At 41.3% G+C, this 6059-nt stretch overlaps 1 long non-coding RNA gene across 1 annotated transcript in view; it reads right to left on the bottom strand.

The window, feature by feature from the left end:
* The window catches only part of LOC122183731, a 181033-nt gene that overhangs the window by 20877 nt on the left and 154097 nt on the right, over nt 1-6059 (bottom strand). Inside the window, exon 2 of the long non-coding RNA XR_006180341.1 lies at nt 2095-2151. This is a non-coding gene — a long non-coding RNA (uncharacterized LOC122183731). The remainder of the gene's footprint in view (nt 1-2094; nt 2152-6059) is intronic.

The following is a 6059-nucleotide window of genomic DNA, read 5'->3' as shown; positions in this document are numbered from 1 at the left end:
TTTTTTTTTTTTTTTTTTTTTTTTTTTTTTTTTGCTAACTTGCAGCAAAGTTGGAAAGAAAAAAAAAACAAACAAAAAAACAGCCCCCAAAACCACAAGATAAATCTGAATAATACATACATTTTGGGAAATGGTGAACTGTTCATGGAAGAGACATGAGCAGAAAAACAAGCTAAATTAGTCAGATGATTTATTCATTGTGTATGATTCACTGCATTGCTAGCTGCTTCCTTCTCAAGCCATAGAAGCTAGTGTATAAACTGATACAGGAAGAGTGGGATCGATAGAGAGAAGCCTCTCCCTCCTCTCCAAGGAAAATAGGTCACCTGTCCCTGCTACACTACTCTCCAAGCGCAAGGCACATCTCAATAGACCAAGCCTTCATTTCCAGCTAATGAAGTTTGTGTTTTTCAGGGCAAAATTTGCACAAGGAGTGTTTCCTTCCTTCCGATCGGCTCTCAAATCCCTGCTCGCTTTGCCCTATTCCCTTCCCCCAACCTGACAGCTCTCATTGTTCCCAGATGATGGCTGTTTGCCGGTCCAGGCGAAAAAGATTTTGTGGTCTAAATTCAGTGTCCCCAAGACAGCTGGTGCTGTAGCGGAAGGAAAGCTCCCTGCAGCCTGGGGTGATGCTCAGCATGGGATGGCTGCTCCCAAACAGACCAGGCTGGAGGTGTCATTTATGACTGAGATGGACACGGCACTGGTAACCAAGATGGAGGTGGACCATCCAGGTCAATGGGGCTGGTGGTCAAAGCAGAGGGATGATGTAGAAGCACATTTACAGAGACCTGCCCTTGTTCTACCTGATCTGCATAAAACTACAGAGATTGGAAGCATCTCTGAGGCCCCTTTTACCTCCTAAACAAGGAATGATATATTCTGTGGCCATGCCTCTGCTGAATTTCTTGCACACAGCACAACCCACTGTTTATCATGTGACTATTTATAAACTGCTGTGGAAAATTCAGAAATAGCTTGTTCTCATCATACAGATCTGAGTGGAACAGCTGGAAATACTGACCAAGCTGGATCTGCACAGAAATTACGCACAAAGCTCCTGTGAATGGTATTTATTAGGAAGCTGGTGGGGAAGAGTTGCCAGCTCTGGATGATAAATATATTGAAAACTTGGGAGAGTGGGGTTTATTTACTGGCCCATCTTTAATTAATTAGGGAAGACAAACAATTATGGGAAGATGCTGCTGGCTGGACTACCTGACTCACAGTGCAGTCAATGGGCTAATGGAGATGTTTGCTTCTGCACTGCTGGTCTGTGGTGCCCTTCCCCTGTGATGACTCTTCCATGACTCACATGAGGCCAGCCACCTGTGTGGTGTTTGCCATCCAGCCTTTAGCAAGGGATTTGGAAAATAAAAGCAAAGCAGGAATCAGTGAGCCTACTAAGCAGCAGCCATTCCAAGTGGGGAGGTGAAGAGCAGATGGGGCTCATCAAGGCAAACTGCTCCCCAAGGGTGGTTTGGTCACTCTAGACTCTGGAGAGAGCAAAATACCTCTTGCGTCAATACTTTGGTCATGAAGTCAGATCTTCGGGACCAATATTCTGGAGCAAATACTCAACTGCATCTGAGGGCTGCGCTTTGTCTACTAGAGGATATTTGTTATTATTAAATCATGGCTCAGGTGGAATTTACTTCAGGAGACCTACGGTAAACATTTGAACCTGCTGCGGAAGTTCAGGAAAGAAGGCTCATCTGTTGCAAGGATCTTCAATTATGCTCAGCTTGAATGAGATCCAGGCCCAAACTGATAGCTTACCTCCTAGCCTTTTGAGAAAATTGAAATCCAGAGTTTTGTGGCCAGCATGACATTCACACTTAAAAGATTTCTGCAAATCCTTCAAAAATCTACTCCAAAAATACATCCCTTATAGAATAATCATTTCCCTCAAGTTTGGCTAAAACTGAAGAAACAAATGAGAAGCATAAGCCATTATGCACATCAGAATTTTCTTTTCTTTGTTTTAACCAAGCTCTTAATTATGTACTTAACAAAAGCAGATGTAGTCAACAGGTGGATGGAGTCCAAGTGCCATACAGGCAGACCAACACAATTCTTGAAGTCCCCAGTTACCTGCAACCATGCAGTGATCTGTTGTGAGTGTGCACCTTGGTACGGAGGCTCCTCAGTCTGGGGAGAAGAGAAAGAAGAAAGAAGGAAAATGTTAAAATACAATTTTTCCTCTCTTCTACTTTCCCTTCCTTTAAAAAAAAAAAAATATATATATATATATGGTAAAATGTGGGCAGAACAGAAATATGAATTTATAATGCATGACAATTCAGCAGAATGGCGGACTATGTCAACTATTGTGGTACCATATATATGTGTTCTATTCCATTGGGAAAATATATATCATTCAAGTAACAAATCATTTGGACAAATGCAGCTACATGGAAAACACCCATTGCATGAGGACACTCATTTACAATGAACTGCACACAGAGAGATGGCAAGATTTCCTGGTGTAGTTGGTGACAAAGGGCTGCCATGTGATTGTTTCTCTGGAGCTTACTTGTTGGTTTAAGTCACAGTCAGAAACCACTTCTTGTATACAAAGTTATGGGACAGAATTGACTCCTTTTCTGAAACAGTATTCTGAAGCAGTGGAAAAAAACATCACACTTGACAAATCAAGATGGGCAGCAGAAGGCTTAGCACCTGGGAAGAGGGATATGTAGGAAAGGATGGAGTAAGGCTTAAAATCACATCCAAATAATTTTGCTCAGTACTAGAGTAGCTCCCCAGCAACACATGTTGAGCATCCTTGAACATATCAGAGTTTTCTGAAAATAGGATATTAGCCAAAAATGCACTTTGATTATCTTACATTGTCTTTGGAACTAAAACTGAATTATTTTGAGTGGTCTGGCTGAAGAGATTTGGGAGAGAAAAAAGAAAAATCAAATAAGGAGTTGCCTATTAAATCAGGCAAATCTTTTACTTCATAGCCCAAATACAGAGACAAGGAAGGGAGATTTCTATTTCTTCCTCTCCTTGTGGGTCACAAACCTCTGAGCTTTGCTGCTGGGGGAACTCCTGAGCCCAAAGTCAGAGATAGTGCTGCTCCCAACTACCTCAACCCATTTTCTCTTTTGCATAAGCTATTAAACATCTCTGGATACAGGCAGCTGAATGGCAGACTCTTCACTGTGGATAGGCTGGTCAAAGATGGAGCTTTTCTCTTGTTGATGAAGCTTGTTTTGAGTAGGATGTTGAGAAAATGCTTAGCAATAGGCTGAAAAAAATCTCTAAATACTGAAATATGAGACATGAGAATTTTATCCTGGGAGGGTGACACTTTTCTTCCTCACTTTTCCTCCCCAGCTGACACTGGCAAGAGAGTATAAATCAATTCACGTAATTCCTTTAACAATTTTGGCCTTCTGTCTTCATTTACTTTCTTATGCTTTTATTAAAAAATAGTCACAATGATCACTTTTGTATGCTGAGAGATATCCATGAGTTGTGAACTACTGAGTTTAATACAGCATGACCACTGAAGTCTGTATATACTTTCAGAGCTTCCTATCCAGCACTGTACACAAGACATCAGCTATTTTGCCCTTTCAGTATAAACTATTTTTTTTTTTTTTTTTGGCTCTTTTAATATATTATTAAAAATTGGGAATAAAATTAATTTATTTTTCAGGCAATAAATTAAATAGTGATGACTCTGGAGAAAATGTTGCGCATTACTTTAACCACAAAATAAATCCCAATGAAGATGACATGTTCTCATGTCCCAGCATGTACACTAGTCAGCGTATCTAAAAATGCACCTCATCTTTTAATTATATCTAGGCTTGGAGTAGTCATCTCTTTAATGGCAATCAAAATATTTCCACACGCAGAAAGAAAAGCTCACAGCCTTTGAAAATGTTGTTGTTTTTTTTTTTTTTCTGTGAACATGAGGTGAGCAGATAGCCGGAGCCCTAGGATCAGTGATGCAAAGGCAGCAGCGGAGCAGGGGGTGGCTCTGGGAGGAGAGGGCTGCAGGGAGGGTTGGAGCTGCAGAAGGAAGCGCGGAGGTAAAGTTTCCCTTGTCTCCTTTGCATATTCATGGCATGGACCCAGCTGTTGAATCATAGTTTTCCTTTGCTTTCTTAACAGATTTCTCTGTGTTAATTAGATGGAAAATGTGGTAGTGGTTTATATAGCGCACATCCAAACTCACCGCTAGTAATAAATTAAAAATTCTTTAAGTGTGCCATTATTTTGTCAGTTCCAAGAAAAGGTTCAAAGGTAAATGTTGATTTTAGTACAGTGGTGGCGATTCTGCAAGTTTTGCCCACAGAACACCAACATATCTTTCAATGAATACTTATGAGCTATCGATTAAAAGAAAGAAGTTGCAGAGCTTGCGGTGCAAGGCATGATGCATGTTTGGGAAGCTGCGCAAATGTCTCTATATTAAATGTATTCGCCCGATCTCAAAAGATCATGCTGGAACTGTAAATTGTAACCCCTAGCAAAAGTGTAATGTTGATTCAAAGCAGGCATCTTTCTATTAGACTGTTTGAACAGATCTCCTTAGACAATGATCATAACCTCCCTCTCTGTTCCTTCACACATAGGTTATGATATCTATACTCTTCTCCCTGCACGTGACTCCACTTTTATGAGCTGTCTCGGGCTCTCCTCTGATTTTATGCTTGAAGCCAACAGGGATAACACGAAGCCCTGAACATAATGACAGCCTCTGCATTCAATCACTCCTTGCAGCAAAGCAGGGACACGGGAGGGATGTGAGGGATGCTGGATGGCTGAGGGGGAGCTGGACAGTGCCGGACAGGACTGAGATTGCTGGGATCCGTGTTTATAGGGCAATGCAGCACAGATCAGCATCATGCCTCACTCCTAGGAATGTCCCCGCAGTGCACATCAGTCCCATTGAAACGAGCCGCGCTGTGTCACTGGGCAGCCCACGTGCTGCCAAAGTGAATTACACTCGGTACAAAGCCACCTATAGAAAGAGACCTGTTTGTTTTTTTTTTTTTTTTCCCCGTGTAGAAATAGAAATGCACACTGATTTCTCATGCACGGTTTGGAATCTTTGCTTTTGAAAATGTGGCTTGTGGCTTGCTAATGTAAACATTTGCATTTTTGCACTCTGGATCTAAAAGCAGACATTTTCCAAAATATCACTGGGCAGGAAAACTTCATCTTAAATTTGCATGCCAGGTTTCTTTTAATTTATTTTTAAACGACAATCCCTTATGTCTGTAATTGCATATAACTCATACCAATTATAGAGGAGAGGCTGAAACTGCATCTAAGCTGCGTGCAATGCCAAAGCCGAGCCCACAAAATAATTCAGTGAAAAGTTCAGACTTTAGGTTGGTCACCAATAGCTGTTCCTAACGCTGTAAAACAGCTGCCGCCTAAAGTATGACCAACGAAAAATCTCCCCTCAGCATCACGATGGACAGATTTTAATACTTCAGTTATTAAAAATTAATAATGTCGCCCTTTAAAATATATTTAGGGACATACAAGCAAGTTTGTGAGGAAAAACATATTCAGACAAGAAGAAATGCCTCAGAAAGGGGGGTAAAAAAGAGCTCAGTCTGCACTTCTCTGTGCCTATGGGAGAGGCATGTAGGAGCGGGATCCCCAGCCCAGCAGTTCCCCCACTTGCCGTGTGCTTGGTGAAACACAAGGGCAGCAATCACACTGTTGTGCTCCTGAGACCTCACATCCTCTTCTATCTCGGTTCTCGTGCTGTGTTCTCATCACTGGGGTTTTGCACCTAAGAAGGGCTAATAGGTACTAATTATGATTATAGTGCAGCTATTTTTGCTATACTTAGTACGGTCCCATATGCTTAGGGTTCTGGAAGACAAAGGGGACAAACTGAATGATTTTGGACGTGAAATTCATTTGCAGCGCTATAATTCCTTAATCTAAGATGAAAGGGTGTATTGGATGGGCTGGCCTATGAATGAACACACACTGAAACTCCTGGGTATTTTGTTTTATGTTATCTGACCCCCAAACTGAAGAAAATAGCAGAATCTAGATTTTTAAATTTATTT

The sequence above is a fragment of the Lagopus leucura genome, unplaced genomic scaffold, assembly GCF_019238085.1.
Source record: "Lagopus leucura isolate 7727_CA_CO unplaced genomic scaffold, USGS_WTPT01 Super-Scaffold_100019, whole genome shotgun sequence".
Lineage (NCBI taxonomy): Eukaryota > Metazoa > Chordata > Aves > Galliformes > Phasianidae > Lagopus > Lagopus leucura.
This window is presented reverse-complemented; position numbering and strand designations above follow the sequence as displayed.